Genomic DNA, 23827 nt, shown 5'->3' with positions numbered 1-23827 from the left:
AGGAAATGTACACTCCCTGGTCACCTCCCTCCAAGCGACCAGGGGAATGCGGCTTCTGAGATGGCATAGATAATTTGGCACGCGTAGGGCAAGCCTTAAGGACATGACCAGTCTGCCCGCAGTAGAACCCTGCCGACACTACTCCCTGAACCGTAGGCAGCCCTGTACACAAACTAGCTCCTCCTACTTGCATGGGTTCGTCTGGAGACTTGGCACGCACTGGGCAGGCTCCCATGAAAAGGCCCGGCTTCCCACAGGAAAAGCAGACCACGGCGAGCCGCTGACAACCCCTTTTTTCTACCAACAACACCGGGCTACCTGGGTTCCTCCGTACGCACTGGTGGGTCCTCCCTAGCGAGGACAACAGGGGACACATTTTGTGTATGTCTCTCCCTAAGGCGTCTGTCCACCCGGATGGCAAGGGACATGGTGGCCTCCAGAGACCTGGGGGCGGCGCACTGCACCAGAGTATCCTGCAACTTTGGAGACAGACCCTGCACAAATTGACTCCTAAGTGCAGGGTCATTTCATTGGGTGTCAGTGGCCCACCTCCTAAACTCTGAGAAGTACTCATCAGCAACCCGGGCTCCCTGTTTACACCTATGGAGTTGGAATTCCGCCAGGGAGACGCCATCAAGATCCCCATACACTAGCGCCGAAGCTGCAAAAAACTCATCCACGGACTCTAATGATGGTGAATCGTCTGGCAGGGAGAAGGCCAAGGATTGGGGATCCCCCTTAAGACGGGACATAATGATTCCCACCTGTTGCTCTTCACTCCCTGATGAACGAGGGCACAGTCTGAAGTATCATTTGCAGGCTTGCTGAAAAACAAAGAATTGATATCTCCCTCCATAAAACCTGTCAGGGAGGGATATCTTGGGTTCTGGCTGAGCCTATTCCTGAACCAAGCCCCCAAAGCCCTCCAACAGCTGCAGTTGCTGCACCAACTCACCGCGCAGCCCCCTAATCTCATCAGTAAATATCTGCAGCATTTGGGCAAAGGTCTGCATTGGGTCCATGGCTCAGCAGAGAAAAAATGTAAGGTTGGTGATAATGTGATGTCACTGATGACTGGATACACCGCCTCCAGCAGGGCAAATTTAATCAATGTAATGTGCAGCCAGATACACCGCCTCCAGCAGGCGAATTTCAATAATTACACGTGTATCTGGATACACCGCCTTCAGCAGGGCGAATTTACAGAGTTAAGGGAAACATCAGGGAAACCGATACAATGGAGGGCCCTGCAATAGGGAACGGGGACGTGGAAACCTCCTGCACTCCCCTGAGTCAGTGTCTCTACACTCTTGACGGTCCCTAGGCAGGTTCCGCACCTGGCGACAAGCAGGATACCTAAAAACCCTAGCTCGCCCTGCACCTATCCCTTTCTAATGAATTGGACGGTGCAGAAACTAATCCCACCTCTGCACTAAAACACACATAAGGAAAGCTACAAACAGGGTCCAGCACCTGAGTGCAGCTTTCCTCCTGAATAGCTGCTACTTCACCAAAGCTTTGTCAGAGCTGCAAGGAACTCCTCACTGTTGCTCCTTCACCACCAGGACTCTGACTGAACTGCAAGGAACTCTTCTCTAGCTCCTTCCTCCACCAAGGATGGTTGGAAATGACCAATATCACCAACAGTGAGTGAGACCACCTGACTCTCCTTTATAGGCAAGAGCCAGAGCAATCACAGATGCTAGTGATTCCCATGTAATAATACTAGCCACCACCCGGGGCAAAACTAGAACTGAAGACTGTCATGATCTCAGTGCGGGTTTGACTCGCACACGTGGGGTTAATGTCTGGAACCAGTGCTGATGACTGGCATTTCTCCCTCACCCATGACAGCACCACGGAGAGAGGGGGTCCGCCCATCAAGGACAGGAACCTACAGACAAAAGAGCGGCACCTCTCCTCCGCCCCCAGTTGGGTTCCTGTCCTTGACGGGTGAACCACGGCAGCAAGAGCGCAGCGCTTACCGGGAGTTGAAGATCCGGGACCGCCCCATCCGCGGTCAGACAGCGGGAAGGCCCCTGTCGCGGCGGGGTCGGTTGCCGAAGCCGCCACCGCTGCAGCTGAGGGGCTGTCCAGGGTGAGCGGGCGGGGAGGACCGGGCCGCCGCTCCGGGAGGAGTAGGGGCCGAGGGACGCCGGATAGGGGCAGCGCTGGGTACACAGGTGTACCAAGATGGCGCTGCCCCGGAAGTAGAATGAGGAACTTCCGGGTCCCCGCGGTCGGCACATGCGCAGTACGCACTCCCCGGGGGAAGAGCGGTGCAGGCCGGGAAGACAGGTGACGCCAGGGCGGCTTATTCAAATTGGGAACGCTAAAGCAGCCTCAGAGCTGGAAGCGTTCAGGCGCGATGGATAGCGACCAGCTACAGCAGCCTAAGCAGCAGCAGCAGCAGCAACAAAGGCAGCATCACCAGCGCCGCCAAAAGGATAAAGACGGACGGGGGAGCAGGTCCAGCAGCCACTCCACGCAACAGTCTACTGCAAGGAGCAAGTCACCTGCCGTGGATCGCCCAGTGAGGGATTTGGATCCACTTCCAGAACCGGTACCTGCAACCGCGCATGAGGGGTAAGTGGATCTTCGTGAATGTTCCCCATTGTAATAGACTTCTTTCCCTTATCAGGGAAAGAAGAAAGAAAAGACCAAGAACAGGGAATGCCCCACCTGTGGGAAACCATTACCAACGCCCTGGGAGAAAAAATTGTGTGACTCCTGTATACAGGAGGTCCTCGGCGGTGAAACCCCGGATCATGCCGCAGACCTAAGGGCGGTAATCCGCGCAGAAATTCAGAGTGCCCTTTCATCCAGAAAACGGGAAAGGAAGGGAAGGAAGGGGGACGTGGTGATAGACTCCCAATCTGACAGCTTATCGTCAGGGGAAGTCACCTCCCATACTGTAAATACCGACTCGTCATCCTCCGATGAGGAGACGGAAGGTCGTCATTGTTTCCCCCTGGACGAAGTGGATGCCTTAGTAAAGGCGGTAAGATCCACTATGGGGGTGGAAGAACCCCGGACTGATAGATCAGTCCAGGACATTATGTTCGGGGGACTGAGTCAAAAAAAACGGAAGGTATTTCCGTTAAATAAGAACGTCCAAGGCCTCATAGATAAAGAATGGGAAAAACCGGATAGGAAAAGCTCCACAGTTCCTTCCATCAAAAGGAAGTACCCATTTGAGGAGGAAGCATCCACATCATGGGATAAGGCCCCCAAACTAGATGTGGCGATAGCCAAAGCTTCAAGAAAGTTTGCACTCCCCTTTGAAGATATGGGTACCCTGAAAGACCCGTTGGATAAAAAAGCGGATACCCTACTTAAGGGCACCTGGGAATCAGCAGGGGGAAACATCAGGCCGGCGGTAGCGGCAACCTGTACCTCCAGAGCTCTTATGGTATGGATAGACCAATTGGAGAGACAGATAAGGGAAGGGGTTCCCAGAGATAAAATCCTGGAATCCATGCCAATGATAAGAGGGGCGGCAGCCTACCTGGCCGACTCTTCGGCTGATTCGATAAGATTGTCATCTAAAACAGCAGCCTTGTCGAATGCAGCTAGACGAGCTTTATGGTTAAAATGTTGGCCTGGGGATCTCCAGACAAAAATAAAATTATGCGCCATTCCCTGTGAAGGAAAATTCCTCTTCGGGGAAACCTTGGATGACATCCTCGAAAAGGCGGGTGACAAAAAGAAAGGCTTCCCAAACTTAGGACCTGTGACCGCCACAGGCTTTAAACGGTCCTTTCGGAACAGAAAGTTCTTCCAGAGGAGACCCCCGAGAGACCAAAAATGGGAAGACAGAAGAAGGGACAGGGGGTTCATCTTCGGTAACTCGTCCCGGGATAAAAAACCCGCCAAGTGACTGTGGGCCCAGGGTGGGAGGGAGACTAAGGTTTTTCCTCCCAGCCTGGGAGAAAATATCCAACAATCCCTGGCTGATAAATCTTGTAAGATCGGGATTAAGGATAAACTTTTATTCTCTCCCGCCGCAAAAATACATAATTACCCCGATAAGGTCGTCAAAAAACGAACAGGACGCCCTCGAAAGGGAGGTTCTGAGTATGTTGGACAAAAAAGTCCTACAGGAGGTTCCCCCACAGGAGAGAGGCAGGGGGTTCTACTCGCCTCTCTTCCTGGTAACCAAACCAGACGGCACCTTCCGCACCATCATAAATTTAAAAAAACTGAATTGCTATATCAAGAACGAAAAATTCAAGATGGAATCGATCAAATCGACCATCAAAATTCTCTTTCCGCAATGTTTTATGGTGGTCCTAGACCTCAGCGATGCCTACTACCATGTCCCTATTCACAAAGAATCCAGGCAATACCTCAGGCTAGCAGTCTCGATAGCAGGAGAAATAAGAGAATTCCAATACAAGGCCCTGCCATTTGGGATCTCAGTGGCTCCACGGGTCTTTACGAAATTGGTGGCAGAGATGATGGCTCACATAAGAGAACAGGATGTTCTGATAGTGCCTTATTTGGACGACTTTTTAATAGCGAGCAACTCAGGCCAGAAATGCACAGAACAGAGGGACCGAGTGATGAGCACTCTAAAAAACCTCGGGTGGCTTCTGAACCTGAAAAAGTCAAGGCTGGAACCAAAGAGAGTCCAGGAGTTCCTGGGCCTGACACTGGATTCAAACATCCAAGTATGTTACTTGCCAGATCACAAAAGGGACAGAATTATTCATATAGTACAAAAAGCGAGGCAAAACCCCTCTATGACACTAAGACGAGCAATGTCCCTGTTAGGGTCCCTCTCTGCATGCTTGCCGGCGGTCCAGTGGGCACAAATACATATGAGGGATCTGCAATGGGATATCCTGACCAACCAGCGGACCTTAGGAGACCGCTTGGAACATCATATTACGCTAGGTTCAAAAACTATTCTTTCCCTAGCCTGGTGGGAGGACAAAAACAACTTGTCCAAAGGGATCCCCTGGGAGGCCAAAATCACACATGTAATTACCACCGACGCCAGTCCTGTGGGTTGGGGAGCACACATGGGCATCAGCGTGGCTCAAGGGGGATGGAGAAGTCAAGAACTAAAAGCCTCCTCGAATCAAAAAGAACTGCTAGCAGTAAATTATGCCTTGAGTCACTTTTTGCCAGCATTAAAAGGCCATCATGTCCGGATATTCTCGGACAACCGAGTAACAGTGGCCTATATAAACCACCAGGGGGGAACCAGGTCCAGAACGTTAATGGAGGCATCCTTCGAGATATTCGGGTTGGCAGAGAAAAACTTACTGTCCCTATCGGCGCTACATATACGGGGAGTAGAGAACCAAACGGCAGACTTTCTGAGCCGTACCCAACTACATCAGGGGGAGTGGACTCTAAATCAGTCCGTTTTTCAGAAGATTGTGGAAATGTGGGGAACCCCAGACATAGACTTATTTGCAGACCACAAAAACAAAAAAGTGGAAATATTCTGTTCTCTGAATCCCAAAGGGAATCCTCACACCCTGGACGCATTTATGCTCCCATGGACACGGGGTTTACTGTATGCCTTCCCACCGACCATTCTCCTTCCGGCGGTGATAAGGAAAGTCAGGGAAGAGGGGGCTCGGGTAATACTTATAGCCCCTTTCTGGCCAAAAAGAACATGGTTTTCATGGCTCAGAATAATGTCAGTAACCGACCCCTGGGTTCTACCAGATCTCCCCGACCTTCTATCACAGGGCCCTGTGCTACACCCCCAAGCAGTGAACCTCCATTTAACAGCATGGAATTTGAAAGGTCACTGCTGAGGGGGAAAGGATTTTCAGAAAATCTAATTTCCACGTTACAAAAAAGTAGAAAACCAGTTACAATCAAAGCCTATGGTAGAACCTGGAGAAAATTCCTATCCAGTTCGGGGGCAAAGGTTCAGGATGGAATACAAATGGATAAAATCCTGGAATTCCTCCAAAGAGGGTTAGAACAGGGACTAGCGACTAACACACTGAGGGTACAGGTAGCGGCCCTGGGCGCCCTCTATAATCAGGAGGTAGCGAGCGACCCTTGGGTGGCACGGTTTATGAGGGCCGCAGCCAGGTCTAGACCAATAGCTACCCAGAAAGTACCATCATGGGATCTGAACTTAGTGTTGTCAGCCCTAACAGGACCCCCATTCGAGCCTATTCAGTCAGCTCCACTAAAGACCCTATCATTAAAAACGATACTGCTAGTGGCCCTAACATCGGCCCGCAGAGTAAGTGACATTCAAGCCTTATCGGCAATACCCCCATTCATTAAAATTATGGAGGATAGAATTATATTGAAACCTGACCCTGCATATTTGCCCAAGGTAGCAACACACTTCCATAGATCACAGGAGGTAGTCCTTCCTTCCTTCTGCCCAAACCCTACGAATAGAGGAGAGGAGAAATTTCACACATTAGATGTGAAGAGGTGCTTAGTGCATTACCTAGAGGCCACCAAGGGATGTAGGAAGGAAGGATCTCTCTTTGTGTGTTTCCAGGGACCTCGTAAGGGGCTCGGGGCGTCCAAAAGTACCCTGGCAAGATGGATAAGAGACGCGATTGCCCTGGCATACTCATGCAGCGGGAATACCATCCCGGAGGGTCTAAAAGCCCACTCTACAAGAGCAATGGCGACCTCATGGGCAGAAAGATCAGAGGTATGGATAGAACAGATCTGTAAGGCGGCCACCTGGTCAACACCTTCTACCTTTTTCAAACACTATCGCCTAGATCTAGCCTCTGCGTCTGACCTGACCTTCGGGAGAAGGGTCCTTCAGGCGGTGGTCCCTCCCTAAGCTACCAATCTCTGAAATTCTCTCCGTGGTGCTGTCATGGGTGAGGGAGAATAGCTTAGTTACTCACCGATAACGGTGTTTCTCGGAACCCATGACAGCACCCGCTTAATTCCCCCCCTTTTTTCACGTGTGCGGTGAGCACGATTTAATGTGTGTAGAGTGTGTTCTTAGTCACGAGGTTTCTCTATAAGTATGCAAATTATAATGTTATGTATATACTTTTGTTATTAACTAACCGGGAGACCCTCTGATGCTCTGTAACCAACTGGGGGCGGAGGAGAGGTGCCGCTCTTTTGTCTGTAGGTTCCTGTCCTTGATGGGCGGACCCCCTCTCTCCGTGGTGCTGTCATGGGTTCCGAGAAACACCGTTATCGGTGAGTAACTAAGCTATTCTGGGGTTAAAGGTTGTGATCCCAGTGCAGGCTTACCTGCACACCTGGGGCTATGATTGTGCCTCTCCATGGTTCTGGGAGAGGCTTCTTATAGCCTCAGGACGCTCCCATTCCTGTGAGTTATACTTTCGCCCTTGGCATTGTGTGGTGACCCCTGAGTGTGTTGGTGCTGTGTTCTGGTTGCTTGATTCTCTGTGTATTACTCGGTCTGTTCTCTGGATATTGCTTTGGATTCTGCTTGGTACCTTCTATGTCTGTTTGGTTTTGACTTCTGCTTGGCCCTGACTATCCGTTCTGTCTCATCTCTGGTACTTTACTGATATCTCTGTGTATGACCTCCGTTTTGCCTGACTCTGAGTATTTCTGTATAGTATCCTGTCATCTCTGAAAGCAGGACGCTAAGCCCCACCCCCTTGCAGTCACATGACCATAGGTCCTGTGACTGCTTGCTAAGCTTCAGCATCCACAGGTCCTGTGTATCTGTACTTTCCGGCTGTACCTGACCACGGGCCCCCCTACAGTGCGGGTGAGTCCCTGCTCAACGCTGCATGCCGGCGCTGACAAGATCCTGACAAAGACACCACTGTGTAATGACCCTAATGGCCACCGGGGCAAAACTAACTTTAAGCAAACAGCTTAAAGGAAAAAAAAAGATTACATGTGCTTTTATCTGTCACAATCCAGCATGGATCGCGACAAAATTGGCCTCTTTTTGCTCTGCTTTCAGAATATACCAGAATGCGGATATAGTGGGCGAAGTCGTGCGACTTCAGTATTTTTTGCTGAAGCTGCAAGTGCTCAAGCCGTTACTGTGCAAATAACTGGCAGTAAAAATGATATAAAAATATAACAAATAATGCACTGCGCTACAGCTGCTGCTGAAAAGATAAAAGTATATCAATGATTGGAAATAGAAAAAGAGCGGCATACAAATGATGTCTTGCCTACCTTCAGTCAGAGCGGTGCTTCGATAACAGGGAGTCCTGAGCGCAGTAGCAGGAAGACGTGACCTAACTGGACACCGGTGATCACACAGGATCGTGTCGACACGTGGAAAGAATAAAGAGTACCAGATGGTGGGAGGCTGGGGACCGGAGAGCACCTCCCCTGGATGGCACCCACCTACCCTCCCCAGAATATGAGTACACGCGGCGTGCGCCGGCCGAAGAACGCCGCTTACAGTGTCGGAGAATGGAGGGGGCGTGGACTGGGTGACGTCACCTAGACTGGGAAACTCAGGATGAAAAGACGGTAGCTGTGAAGGGCCAATCGCCAATGCGTTTCAAAGGTACACGGACCTTCTTCCACCCAGGTGTGCAGAGCAATCTCAGTTAAACTCACGGAGATGCCAAAAGTACAAACACAAATAACTGAGCCTGTTGTAGTCACAGAACTCAGTAAAAAATGCACACACGGTATACAGTCACAGGAGTAGCCCAAGGCGGCGGCACTACGTCCGTCTAGACCTACCGTGTGCACGGTGTTGCAACTGCGAACGCAAAGGAGGCTGCTACTGCAGCGCGACATGGACACTGCCACCAAACAACAAAGGCAAGGCGCAAGCGCAATGTCGGACGCTAGCAGCTGTGCACATTGAAGCAGAGGAGCGCTGGCGCTGAAACTAGCTCAGTCCCTATTCACATGCGTAATATCAGAGGGAAGGGGTTTCAAATGAGTCAGTCACCAGAATCATGCATCCATCCTCATACACACAGCAGCAAGTATGACTATAACGGAACAGCCATGCGTGCCTTTTATAGCAGCCGGGACCTTCTGCACGCTTCCAGATCTCTGAGATGGACAAATGAGAACTGGAGCGGGACCTGAGCACATGACTCCCGATCTCCAATGGGAGATTGTCCCATGAGCATGCCCAGTAAGAGGACAGAAGGACTTAGCCTCAGGAGAGATTTGCTGCAAGGCAATCTCCTCTGCAATCTCCTCTGCAGTGGAAAAATAGGAGGAGTGTGCAGAATGTGAGGATCTGGATCCCTGCTGAGTAAACGCAGGAATCCGACTCCTAACACCCTGATGCCATACAAACTGTTTCCCTTCCAGTAGTCCTCTCCCCTCCTGTACCTTCCCACGATACCCCTGTAATGAGGGATCCTCAAGTACCTCCCTTTTAAACTCAGCTGGGGTGGCCCAAGAAATGTTTCTGGCTATGGGAATATTGCGTTGATCCAGGGAGCTAGTCTGATTGCCGTATGTGGAGTCGGGAAGGAATTTTTTTCCCCAATGTGAAGCTTACTGTTGCCACATGGGGTTTTTTTGCCTTCCTCTGGATCAACATGTTAGGGCAAGTTAGGATAGGATATGGGTTGAACTAGATGGACTTAAAGTCTCCCTTCAACCTTAATAACTATGTAATACGTGTAGGGCTGGGGTATCTTACCTGGCCCTCTTTTGAGTGTGATTCCGCCTCCGCTGCTCCAGCTTGTCTCCGGGTGGAGACAGGATAGGTCTCAGCCAGAGGGGCGACCGAGAATGCAGACAACATGGGCCCCAAGTCATTTCCCAGCAAGACTTCCGCAGGCAAATCCTCCATCAGGCCGACCTCAACAAGGCCATCCCCGACTCCCCAGTTCAGGTGATTCCTGGCAGTGGGCAGTCGATGTATGGCTCCCCCGGCTACATGGACAGCCACTGTCCGGTCCCTCTTCTCTTGGTTCCGGACGAGATGAGGCTTCACAAGGGTCAAAGTTGCTCCGGAATCTTAGACCCTGCATATGTTTCCCATTAACTCACACCGCCTGATGATGCTGTTGTCGATTATCTGCCCAGGCTGCCTGCACGGGGTCTACTTCATGCAGCACTTCCTCCATCTCTCGCATCCCCGGATTAGTCCTAGCCCAATGCCGGGTCAGCTTCGCCTTGGTACTAGTGTACAGTGGCCCGGTTGACGGTAGCCGTTCCTGCCTTTGGCCACTGGGTATGCTGAGTCCGGTTGGGACATTGTCTTTGCAGGTGCCCCAGCTGATGGCAGGTGTAGCATCGTGCCCCAGGGGGACTCTGGTAGGCCGGGATTTTAGCTGGTCCCTGACAATCTTCTGTGGCTTAGGGCCCTCCAGACCCATGGGAGGGCCCCTAGTGACAGTCTTTGATCCTGGCAACTGAGACCTCCTGGCATCATGATGTTCATCGGCCAGACGAGCGGCCTCCTCAAGAGTCATTGGCCGTCTGTCCTGAAGCCTTTCTTGTGTCTCGGGGTTTAGTCCAGTAAAGAGTCGCTCTAACAAGAAGAGCTGGAGGACATCCTCCTTAGTGGTTGCTTGGCTCCCTTGTACCCACTGTAGCAGTGACCGCCATAGTTTACAGACCCATTCAGCGTGGGTATCTGTTACCTGTTTTATAAGTCCGCGGAACTTTTGGCGGTATGCCTCTGGTGTCGGCGCATACCGGGCCAAGATCAATTCTTTGACCCGCTCATAGTCCATGCAGTTCTCATCAGGTACCGTGCGACAGGCGTCCGCTGCCCGGCCTGTCAGCTTGCTGGCCAGAACCTGAACCCAATCCTCCAGCTTCACTTGATGAAGGGTACACTGCCGCTCAAAGTCCTGCAGAAAGCCATCAATGTCTTCCTCTGCCTCCCCCAATTGTCGGAAGGCATTATACTGGATTTGTTTGTGGCTTACTGCTGACGGTACCTGGGCGGAGGCCAGAGATCCCCCTGCTCGCTGACTCTCCTCTCTCCGCTGTGCCATCTCCATCTTGGCTAGCTCTATCTTGGCTAGACCTATTTTGGTCTGCTCTGCCATCTCTATCTTGGCTAGCTCTATCCTGGTCCGCTCTGTCATCTTTTCCTTCAGATCAGTACGCACATGAGCCACCACCTCTCGTACGATCTCTACTGCAGGGTTTGGGCCATAGAACGCCAGTCTGCTCTTTAACTCCCTCTGGAATTCAGTCTCTTCCACGTTCACATTGGGAGGCGCTGCACTGTCGTGTTCCATGATGGCTGCTATCAAATCCGCTTTTGTTTTGATGCTGGCGATTAACCCTCGAGCTTCCACCAGGTCTTTTAATGTATTCCTCTTTAATTTCTGGTAGTTGTTTTCCATTCAGTCTTTTACTCCTATAGACGGGTTATCATATCCCGCTGCTGCCACCAGAGTAACGGGGACTTCTGTGCTGTAATACCTCTTACATTACCACCCCGTGTTTCAGGAGGTCCACTCTGCTTTTCCTCACTTCTGGATGAAGGACGCTGGCTCGAAAGGCTTTGTAACATGGGAAGATATAAATGATCACTGCTTCTCCACGTATTTCCAGTGTGACAACATTTTACTCACCGGTCTCAGAATACATACAGAGGACAGGACAATCAATATGTGTCACGCCAGTAGATAACAGGCTCCAATTAAGACGCCAGATATATATTACAATAGCCGCAGGTGGCCGGCGACCCCCGATCATTTACCGTGGGATTTACAAAGGTGGGGGGAGGTCAGAAGTTGGATATCTTGTTTACCTCTGCCTAGGGGTCGCAGTCGGTCTGTTGCTGCATTAGGGGTATGCATCTCACATTGCACCTATCATACAGTACATGCATCTCCTATTCGGGGTGCTGGGAGGTTCTGTAACAGTCATTTTTAGCATTTAGTAAACATCGTAAAAAACCCCCATAGAATAACTGTGTGATTGCACTTTTTTTTTCAATTTCACCGCACTTGGATTTTTTTCCCATTTTCCAATACATGATATGTTAAAAACTAATGGTGTTGCTCAAAACTACAACTCATTCGGCACAAAAACATTCGTCACATGGTCATTTTGACAGAAAAATAAAAAAGTAATGGCAAATTTTAAATGAAGATATCACACATCAACAAATCTTAATACAGTTCAAACAATAAATATTTGTTATATAGACATAGAAGTCTATAATTTTAAACATTAACGTAGAAGACAATTTAAGTTAATGAAAGTTTTTACAAAGTATCAAATTTATCCTTGAGAAGTTATAAACCTGTCTCCTGTATGAGGAGGGTAAAGTACCTTAATTTTTGAATTAAATCCTTTTTCCAGAAATCCTTCTTATACAGGTATGAACACATCTTCATTTTGATGCTTCTAGGGATCAGTAGGGATCAGACTTCTAAACCACCTGACCAGCTTGTAGAACATATTGCTACATGCGTAAACTATAAAATGCTGAGCAATACAGTGCTGCTGTCTGGAAAGCTGCCACATCACTTCACCCTGGTGCATGGCTTCATTGTAAGTGACAGGATCCGGATGAATCCCTCTAACAAGGAGCCTCTGTGAAAGTACGTGTTCCTAGACATGACTCGCAAAATCTCAGCCTGGCTCATGGCTTAATAGGCATATGTTGTGCTGAATCCCTGCCAAGCTGCAAAATCCTGAATTCTTATTCATTGCTCCAATAAGTCTAATAGGCTGAGTTAGGAAGTATAAAATATAAGTAGGTATACAGTATAGTAAGGCGTGGTTGTAATGGATCTTGGGCTTTACATTTTTAAATGTGCATAAACTCCTTGAAATTGCAATACCAAGAAGGAAAAGTTGTGGATGTATGGAAATCACTGAAGCGATAGAAATGTTACCGATATGCATAATTAACTAATTAAAAATGGAAATAAAATTGTCAAAAATGTCTCAATTTATTCTGCATTGAGTATGAGTGCCACATGCAGGAATACATACAGTTACACACCTTAGCTGCTATAAATGACTTTATTAATGGCTGCCTGAAGAATTTTCTGTTATGCTGAATGCATTTGGGCAAATCATGAAGATCTGCTGATGGCAGCTCTTTTTGAAATAGCCAACCAAAGATGTCCAAGATGTTCTTGATGGGACACAATTCTGGAGATGCTACAAGCCAGTTTACCATATGTAGGCTGCTCACAGAAGGCTGTTCGATTGACAATAGAGAAAGATGACAATGGAGGCTGGAATAAAGGTCTTTCCTCTTCAGTGACAAGTCCTACTTTTGTCTCGGATGCAATGACAGCTAGACATTGGTCTAGAAAGACCTTGGGCAACATCATGAAGAGGCCTTCACAAGGTATTGTCACACTGGTCCTAATCCCAAGTGGAGTGGCAAAAATTTTCATTTTTGATGTACTAACAACTCAATGTTACTTTGATTTGCTCATGGAATAGGGGTATGGTTGTGATGTACAATGTCTGCAAGATATGTTTTCTGTTGGAATGTGCTACAAATCCTCCATCCTAGGACATTGTAAACTGTCAGTAGTAGGAATTCCTTCCCCCCAGGTTTTATCAACCCTGCCACTTCCTCTGGAAGAGCAGGAATGTTAATTAGCTAGACCATCTTCCTCACACCATTTGCCTTCTCTCCTCTTCAGAGCGGGAAAAACTTCTTTGTTTGAAACGAATAAAACTATGAGAGACTATACCATAAGAACCAAATACCCTAGAGATATGAAAATCACATTTTTGTAATCCGGGCGGTCACAGCGTCGCTGCCGTGGTTCTGGCGAAGCGTAATCCTTTCAGAACCTGAGATATGTGTTCCAGCTAAACGGTGTATCAGAACTACTGCATATTTGGCCTTGAATTATTGTACTCAACAAATCACAACCAATGATGCCCTATATGTGTCTGTGCGGGCTGCCCCCACGGAGTTATGATTAGTATAAGTTTTCTAGTGTAATTCTACATCCAAAGGAGAGAGGTGGGATTAACCCAGCATGCATCTCTCTGTGATGTCACATAGCAAGTCTATAAAGCATTTCCTGGACAAAACCAGAGCAGAACAGCTCAAGTCGTCGTGCTAGAAAGATCCAGATGAGCGGAGAAGTGCAGCTCCGCCTCCACCCACCTTAGCCGCATGGTCTGCCTAAGGAACAATATGGAACTGTGAGTGTACTCTCTTTGTTTTCTCCACTTTTATTTTATACCTGTACTGTACATATTTTATGTCTCAATTTTATAGCAACTTTTATCTGTAATCACTGTCCTCTTTTGGAAAATAAATGAAATAATTATTTAGATCTGTCTATGCTCTAAGACTCGAACTATACGCCTTTGATAGATAATCGCTACTAATTCAAGGGGTTTGCCACGGACCCTCTTAATTTAACACTGTGAATTAAGTAACCGTGACTGGTGGCAGCACGTTGTGCACGGCTATTGCGGCTTGCTGGCAGTCTAGAAGGGTCTTATATAGCTGAATGAGGGGCTGCGGCCCCAGCTGATAATTCCCTTACTGCAGAAGCCTAATTGCCGGTTCACAACAGGCAGCCCGTCCGGCGACTAATTATCCTAGGTGCAGTTCCCTGACTGACCTGAGGGTAAGGGGGGCGCCGGAGAGCTGCGAGTTCCAAAGTGGAACTGAGAAAGTGGGATATACATAAATCCCCGCAGTACTTGGAAGATTGATAGCAGTGGTGGGGCATCCAAATTAAACTCCCCCTGCGGCAAATTGTAGAGCGAGATTAGCTTGCTGGATATTTTTGGTCACATGGTGCCAGTGTTGGGATAACTAAGATAAGCCCCACTGCGCCTGTGATAGCCGTGTGCCGGCATTGTGTCACGCCCCTCCGTCCGCTGATACACCGGTGTCAGTGGTGGGATTGTGACATAGTGGTGACACAGGGTCCGCTGTTCGTCGCGTTTTGGTGGCAGCGGGACCCCCGTTAGTGTCGCCCGTATTTGGACGAACGGCGGTGGGCTGTTCATCACATATTGGTGGCAGCGGTGGGATTGTGACATAGTGGTGACACAGGGTCCGCTGTCCGTCGCGTTTTGGTGGCAGCGGGACCCCCGTTAGTGTCGCCCATATTTGGACGAACGGCGGTGGGCTGTTCGTCACATATTGGTGGCAGAGCGGTGGGATAATCCTAGAGCATTAGTGATTTGGTTTGAGCAATCATTCCTCTCACTAAAAACCTGCACGGTTCCTGCGGGAATCCTGCATCATAGGTTTTGGAGAACAGACTCAGTGGTTACTAGTCCTGAGACATTAGTGTGTACTTGCAAGTATCCCCCTCCCATTTCTTCGTTTTTATTTTTCTATCTTTTATTTGGCAACCATGGCGGCAAAAGGAGAACCTTGGTACAACCGGCAGACAAAGGAAGTTCTTGCTGGGTTATGCACGTACCAAGGCCTTGACGCCACGAACAAAAACAGATCTCAAATGATCGCAGCTCTAGTGCAGCTGGACAACGACCAGAATCCAGCGAGCGCAGAAGTTGGCCCAAGTGACAATGGGGCTGCAGCAGAGGCTCCACTCATGAGCGCGGGGCCCACATTCAATCAGAGCACGCTGGACCCCTACCTGCAAGCGGCCTTGGACGCACTCCCTGCCGAAGACCGTGACGGACGTCTGCAGCTGATCCAGCAAGCTCGAGAGAGAGCAGAGCAGCGAGCCGAGCGGGAGGCGGAGAGACGTGAGCGCCAAGCTGAGGCTGAGAGAGCAGAGCAGCGAGCCGAGCGGGAGGCGCAGAGGGCCCATGAACTGGAGGTACTCCAGCGGGGTGGGAATGCCCCCACAGCCCGAAGCAGTGAGCCCAGCAGCGTCCAGACTCCTAAACCCCGGCCAGAGCACTTTCCCGTGATGGAAAAGGATGGGGACTTGGACACGTTTCTGCGAGCCTTTGAGAAAGCCTGCAGACAGTACCGACTGCCCGAAGACCAATGGGCCAGGTACTTGACCCCAGGGCTAAAAGGCAAAGCTCTGGAGGCGTTTGCTTCTCTTCCGCAAGCGCATGATGATGACTATCACGCCATAAAAGAGGCGCTGATCGCCAAATATCGGCTGACACCTGAGGTATACCGAAAGAAGTTCCGACACCTCCAACGTGGCCCACATGATAGCTACAGTGATATGGTGCAAGGACTCAGGACCCACTTTGACCAGTGGATCCATGGACTGTCCGTTGAAACCTTTGAGCAGCTACGGGACCTGATGATCAAAGACCAGTTCCTGCATCTCTGCCCAGCTGAGGTCCGACAGTTCATCCTGGACCGCGAACCAACGAACGCGGACAAAGCGGCGCAGATCGCCGACAACCACGAGGCCAACCGGAAGCCCGAGACGCGGAGGCCAGTCGCCACCAGCTGGAAAGGGGGTAAGCCAGCAACCAACCCCAATGCCCCAGCTAGCCGTCCCTCCGGAGGCCCTGTCCCTGTTGCCAACAACAGGCCAGCTACTGACAGTCGCCTGTGTCACCACTGCCAGCGGCCTGGTCACTTCTTTTACGCCTGTCCGAACAGGCCGAAGAACCCCCCAGCCAAGGCCCCCGGGCCCAACGCCTCTGTTCTTTTGGTGGGAGGTGTGGTTGGGAGGGCTGACGACAACGTTCAACCTGTTCAGGTGGGGGCCCGTCTTGCTACAGGCCTCAAGGACACCGGGGCTGAACGAACCCTCATCCGTCCTGGACTGGCGGCCCCTGAAGAGTTTGTTGAGGGGAAAACCCTGACTGTCACCGGGATTGGAGGCACCCGTTGTCCCTTGCCAGTGGCACGAGTTTATCTCGATTGGGGTGCTGGGAGCGGGTTGAGGGAGGTGGGAGTGTCTGAAAACCTGCCCACTGATGTTTTATTGGGGACTGACTTGGGGCGGATGGTTGCATACTACATCCCTGACACCCTTCCCCAAACTGATAATAAGGGTAACGTTAACCCTGATGATGATGATGATGACGGGAAACTGAATGTGTTACCTGCTAATGCCTTGATGAGTAATGATGCAACTAACAACCATTCTTTCCCCAGGTACGATGCTGATGCTGATGTGAATGTACCAAAGCAAACTGATAACCATTCTTCTCCTAGGAAGGATGATGATGATGTTGATGTATCTGTGCCGACTGAACCCGTTAACCCTTTCTTTGAAGCGGTAGATGTGTCCACAGGTACCGAAGTGCTCAGCCCCGTCACTCTGCGGAGTGAGACGGCTGAGGAACCCCTGGCAGGAGTAAGCAACGGTGCTCAAGGAAATGGGGAGGTGCATGGGGACCATGAGGAAGGTAATGCCATGCAGCTGACCAGTGCCACCGAGGAAGGTAACTGGCCCATAAGTAGCACTGCTCCTGAAGTGTTGGGGGTGGATGGGGAGGTAGAGCCCAGGGCAGCACCGGCTGGTGGGTCTGTAGAAATCCCCAGGGAGACAGCATACATAGCAGCTGTCACACGCAGTCAGAGTGCCCAGATCGCAGGTAACGCACTGTCTTCTGGACCCTCTGCTGCTACAGGAGAGACTGAACCAGAGGTGAACCCAGAGCCGGTTCCAGAGGGTCCCAGTAAAGAGGGGACCCTGACGTCACTTCTGGCAGCCTCCAGCATGGAGTTCCAGGCTGCTCTGCACACAGATGCCAGCCTGGAGAAATTGAGAGGTCTCGCCGAGACGCCCACCTCCAAGTCTGATAAGGAGAGGGTGTTCTGGGAACGAGGAAGGTTGTACCGGGAGACAGTACCCGGAGATCCTAAAAAGGAGTGGTTGAGGGAAAGACAGCTGGTCATCCCCTATCAGTTCAGAACCGAGTTGTTGCGGATTGCCCATGAGATTCCACTCGCTGGACACTTGGGGATCAGCAAAACAAAGGCACGGCTGTCTCAACACTTCTATTGGCCCAAGATGGGGACAGATGTAACACACTACTGCCGCTCCTGCGCCACCTGTCAAAAAGTGGGTAAGGTGGGGCCTGCTCTTAAGGCTCCCCTTATTCCTTTGCCGGTGATAGAGGAGCCTTTCCAGAGAATCGCGGTGGACATTGTAGGACCGCTGTCCGTCCCCAGCAGCTCCGGAAAGCGATACATTCTCACCGTGGTAGACTACGCTACCCGGTACCCAGAGGCAGTAGCTCTGTCTTCAACCAGGGCAGATAAGGTGGCTGACGCACTGGTGACCATCTTTTCAAGAGTAGGATTTCCCAGGGAGATGCTTACCGATCAAGGGCCCCAATTCATGTCTCGCCTAATGGAGGCTCTCTGTGAGAAAATGCAGGTGACGCAGCTGGTATCGAGTCCGTATCACCCACAGACTAATGGTTTGTGTGAACGCTTCAATGGTACCCTCAAACAGATGCTCCGCATACTGGTTGAGACCCAAGGGAGCGACTGGGAGCGGTACCTCCCACACCTGCTGTTCGCTTACAGAGAAGTTCCGCAGGCCTCGACCGGGTTCTCCCCCTTCGAGCTCCTGTATGGCAGGCAAGTCCGGGGACCCCTTGGGTTGATAAGAGAATCCTGGGAAGATGAGCCAAACCCCACAGAAGTGTCCATCGTGGATTATGTCATGCGCTTCCGTGACAAGATGCAGACCTTGACGCAGTTGGTGCATGACAACATGACGCAGGCTCAGGCTGACCAGAAGCGCTGGTACGACCAGAACGCCCGGGAGCGGACCTACCAGGTGGGTCAAAAGGTATGGGTGCTGGTCCCTGTACCAACGGATAAGCTTCAGGCAGCCTGGGAAGGCCCATACGTCGTCCACCAACAGCTCAACCCGGTCACCTACGTGGTCACGCTTGACCATGCTCGGGGTAGGCGCAAGGCCTTTCACGTCAACATGCTGAAGGAGCACTACGAACGTGAAGCTTGCGTCCTACCGGTCTGCAATCTGCCAGAGGATGGGGAGGAAGATTCCCTCCTGGACATGCTGGCCCAGGCCAAGGCCAATGGGTCCATTGAGGACATGGAGATAAGTGGTTCGCTCACCGTATCCCAGCGGTTGCAGTTGATGGCCACCCTGCAACTCTTCCGGCCCGTGTTCACCAACAAACCGGGGAGGACGGAGTTAGCGGTTCATGAGGTGGACACCGGGAATCATGCCCCATTACGGCGAACACCCTATCGGATCTCTGAGACGGTGCAACAAGTCATGCGCCAAGAGATCGATGAGATGTTAAGGCTGGGGGTGATTCGACGGTCAAAAAGCGCGTGGGCTTCACCTGTAGTTCTCGTGCCTAAAAAGGATCGAACCACGCGGTTCTGTGTGGACTACAGGGGGCTCAACGCCATCACAACCTCTGATGCCCACCCGATGCCGCGCATCGAGGATCTGCTCGAGCGGTTGACAAAAGCCAAGTACATATCCATCATGGATTTGAGTCGGGGATACTGGCAGATTCCCCTGAGCCCGGAGGCGCAGGAGAAATCCGCCTTTATCACCCCCTTTGGACTGTACGAGTCCACGGTCATGCCCTTCGGCATGAAGAATGCCCCTGCCACTTTCCAGCGGATGGTCAACCACCTGCTTCGGGGACTGGAGGAGTACGCGGTGGCGTACTTAGACGATATTGCCATTTTCAGTTCCACCTGGGAGGAACACCTTCAGCACCTCCAGGAGGTGCTCAAGCGTCTTCACCAGGCAGGCCTGACCATCAAGCCGGGGAAGTGCCAGATAGGCATGCACAAGGTCCACTACCTGGGGCACCGGGTAGGCGGGGGTTCCATGAGTCCGGAGCCAGAAAAAGTGGACGCAATTGTGCCCTGGCCCACCCCCAGGACAAAGAAACAGGTGAAGTCCTTCTTGGGCACTGCAGGGTACTATAGGCGGTTCGTACAGGACTATAGCGCCCTTGCCAAACCCTTGACTGACCTCACCAAGCAGAGGCTACCCCAAACAGTCAACTGGACAGATGACTGTGAGGCGGCTTTCCAAGCTTTGAAAGCAGCCCTGTGCAGCTCTCCAGTGTTGAGAGCAGTCGACAGCAGTCGCCCGTTTCTGGTACAGACCGACGCCAGCGAGTTTGGCCTCGGTGCTGTGCTTAGCCAGGTCGATTCGGGGGACCAAGAGCACCCTGTGTTGTATCTGAGCCGGAAACTTTTGCCGAGGGAAGTGGCATACTCGACCATCGAGAAGGAGTGTCTGGCCATGGTGTGGGCACTGCAGCGTTTGCAGCCCTACCTGTACGGGCGCGCCTTCACGGTGGTAACTGACCACAACCCTCTGAGCTGGTTGCACACAGTGTCCGGAACCAATGGAAGGTTGCTCCGCTGGAGCCTTGCCCTACAACAGTACGACTTTACTGTAAAACACAGGAAGGGCAGTGAAAACGGCAATGCCGATGGGTTGTCCCGCCGGGGCGAACCCGCTGAGGTGCGCATGGCCGATTACCGAGAGGTAATGCCTCCTTAGCGCCCTCTTAAGGGGGGAGGTGTGATGTACAATGTCTGCAAGATATGTTTTCTGTTGGAATGTGCTACAAATCCTCCATCCTAGGACATTGTAAACTGTCAGTAGTAGGAATTCCTTCCCCCCAGGTTTTATCAACCCTGCCACTTCCTCTGGAAGAGCAGGAATGTTAATTAGCTAGACCATCTTCCTCACACCATTTGCCTTCTCTCCTCTTCAGAGCGGGAAAAACTTCTTTGTTTGAAATGAATAAAACTATGAGAGACTATACCATAAGAACCAAATACCCTAGAGATATGAAAATCACATTTTTGTAATCCGGGCGGTCACAGCGTCGCTGCCGTGGTTCTGGCGAAGCGTAATCCTTTCAGAACCTGAGATATGTGTTCCAGCTAAACGGTGTATCAGAACTACTGCATATTTGGCCTTGAATTATTGTACTCAACAAATCACAACCAATGATGCCCTATATGTGTCTGTGCGGGCTGCCCCCACGGAGTTATGATTAGTATAAGTTTTCTAGTGTAATTCTACATCCAAAGGAGAGAGGTGGGATTAACCCAGCATGCATCTCTCCGTGATGTCACATAGCAAGTCTATAAAGCATTTCCTGGACAAAACCAGAGCAGAACAGCTCAAGTCGTCGTGCTAGAAAGATCCAGATGAGCGGAGAAGTGCAGCTCCGCCTCCACCCACCTTAGCCGCATGGTCTGCCTAAGGAACAATATGGAGCTGTGAGTGTACTCTCTTTGTTTTCTCCACTTTTATTTTATACCTGTACTGTACATATTTTATGTCTCAATTTTATAGCAACTTTTATCTGTAATCACTGTCCTCTTTCGGAAAATAAATGAAATAATTATTTAGATCTGTCTCTATGCTCTAAGACTCGAACTATACGCCTTTGATAGATAATCGCTACTAATTCAAGGGGTTTGCCACGGACCCTCTTAATTTAACACTGTGAATTAAGTAACCGTGACTGGTGGCAGCACGTTGTGCACGGCTATTGCGGCTTGCTGGCAGTCTAGAAGGGTCTGAATGAGGGGCTGCGGCCCCAGCTGATAATTCCCTTACTGCAGAAGCCTAATTGCCGGTTCACAACAGGCAGCCCGTCCGGCGACTAATTATCCTAGGTGCAGTTCCCTGACTGACCTGAGGGTAAGGGGGGCGCCGGAGAGCTGCGAGTTCCAAAGTGGAACTGAGAAAGTGGGATATACATAAATCCCCGCAGTACTTGGAAGATTGATAGCAGTGGTGGGGCATCCAAATTAAACTCCCCCTGCAGCAAATTGTAGAGCGAGATTAGCTTGCTGGATATTTTTGGTCACATGGTGCCAGTGTTGGGATAACTAAGATAAGCCCCACTGCGCCTGTGATAGCCGTGTGCCGGCATTGTGTCACGCCCCTCCGTCCGCTGATACACCGGTGTCAGTGGTGGGATTGTGACATAGTGGTGACACAGGGTCCGCTGTCCGTCGCGTTTTGGTGGCAGCGGGACCCCCGTTAGTGTCGCCCGTATTTGGACGAACGGCGGTGGGCTGTTCGTCACAATGGTCATTTCTCCAAAGTGTCCTAGGAGCTGTGTTTTCAACACAATAATGCTAGGCTGCATGTTGCTGGTGCTACTATGAACAACCTGCATAGCCAAAATGTGGTACCTGCAGCGTATCTGGGACTTATCCCCTTATGAGCACATCTAGGACTTCATTGGTCAGCAATTGCAAAATTGCTGCCAGCAGCTGATCATGAGGTTTTGCGTACCCAAATGCACCCATCGTGGCAGAACGTTCCTGAGACAACCAATGATAACTTCATTGATTGCAGTCAAGGTGTGTAATGGTGTTTATCTCTACATGTAGCTCTCCTACTCAATACATCAAGATTTTATTTTAAAATTTTGTTTCTATTTTGTCATCATTTGCATATCATTAATATGTCTGTTAGTCAAGATTTCCATAATTTTGTAAATTTTCACTTCCTAGTATTGCAATTTTAATGTAGAGGCATGTGTTAGGCGTCGGATTCCTGTAGCTACACAACAGGAGTCCAGAGCCTCACATACTGCTTTGCAGCAAGTCACTCCTGAGACTAAGTCCCGCTGCCGCTCCACTGAGCATGCTCATGAGACGATCTCCCATTGGAGCTCGGGAGTCACGTGCTCAGGTCCTTCCCCTGATCTGGTTGGTCCAGCTCAGAGATCTGGAAGGTCCCGGCAGCGCACGGCTATAAAAGGACCGCATGGCCGTTCGGCCAAGCGCTAGTACAGACATTACTTGCTAGATGTGTGAATGGTGACGGATGTATGATTCTGGTGACTGACTCATTTGAAACCCCTTCCCTCTGATATTACGCATGTGGATAGGGAATTAGTTCAGCAGTCAGCGCCAGTCAGTGGCAAGCCTTAGGCCGCTGTGCACACCGCGCCTCTACACTAGCGTCCGATTGTGCTACTCCTCGCAGCACTATCGTCTCGCGGCAGTCTCCTACGCCGCGCTGCAGTTGCAGCTCTCTTTGGTGCCCGCAGTAGCGACACCGCACACACGGTAGGTCTAGACGGATGCAGTTCCTTCTGCCTTTGGTCCTGCACCTGTGACCTGATACCGTGTGTGCATTTTTCTGAGCCCTGTGACGCTAACAGGCTCAGCCTTTTTGTGTTTACCCTTACTGGCATCTCTGTGATTAAACAGTGATTGCTCTGCCCACCTGGGTGACGTTTAACCCCGTGCGCATTATACCGCCATATAGCACGTCTGCCATTACTCAGCAGCAGTTATAACACCCTCTGCACGGTGGACCCCGAGCGGCGAACGTACTTTATTATTTTATTTCGTGCGTTCCGCCGTTCCTAACAGGCATGTATGTTACAATTATATCAGGTAACAGCTGTATTTATTTTTTTCTTACATAATATGGCATTTCAGTTAAAAAACTTAATAGTAGAGTTAGTATTAATAATTTTTGGAAACAGCAGAAAACAGAAAAATGCACAGAGATGTTGAGAAAGGTTAAGTAAAATGTGGATCAATGTACCTCCTAAGGGTATGTTCACACCACATTTTTCAGGCGGACCCTGATAATAACAATTATGAATGAAATGCTTTGTGTTATGTAAGCTGCAGGCCTCTTTAGGCTTTTGGTCTACAAGTCATCAGCATCGCAGCACAGACACTAGTTGCACTCAACTGTTGATTGCCCAGAAGAAGGATGCATTTTTTTTTTTTACTGGTGCATTATTATTTATAATGGATCACTGCAGGCAATATTATTGAGTGGGAGGAAATAGTTTTATTAATTAAGAAGTTGCTCTAAGTGTAAGGGGACACACCTCTGAGTGATGGATGACATCCCTAGTAGCTATTTCCACTACTAGGCTATTTATTAGGGAACTCACAGTGAATGTATGGTATAAACACCTCCGATTCCAATGTATTGAATATATATACGCACCCACATATGATTGCTGACAAGGTCACAATAACAAAAGGAACTACTAGCTGCTACCACTAATGATGTGCGAACCCGAACAATGAAGTTCGGGGTCCATACTGAGAACCTACTGTTTGCATGAAAGC

The sequence above is a fragment of the Dendrobates tinctorius genome, unplaced genomic scaffold (assembly GCF_039654945.1).
Source record: "Dendrobates tinctorius isolate UK_male_01 unplaced genomic scaffold, ASM3965494v1 ptg000042l, whole genome shotgun sequence".
NCBI classification, from domain to species: domain Eukaryota; kingdom Metazoa; phylum Chordata; class Amphibia; order Anura; family Dendrobatidae; genus Dendrobates; species Dendrobates tinctorius.
The sequence above is the reverse complement of the archived record's forward strand: the minus strand, read 5'-3'. Positions refer to the sequence as shown.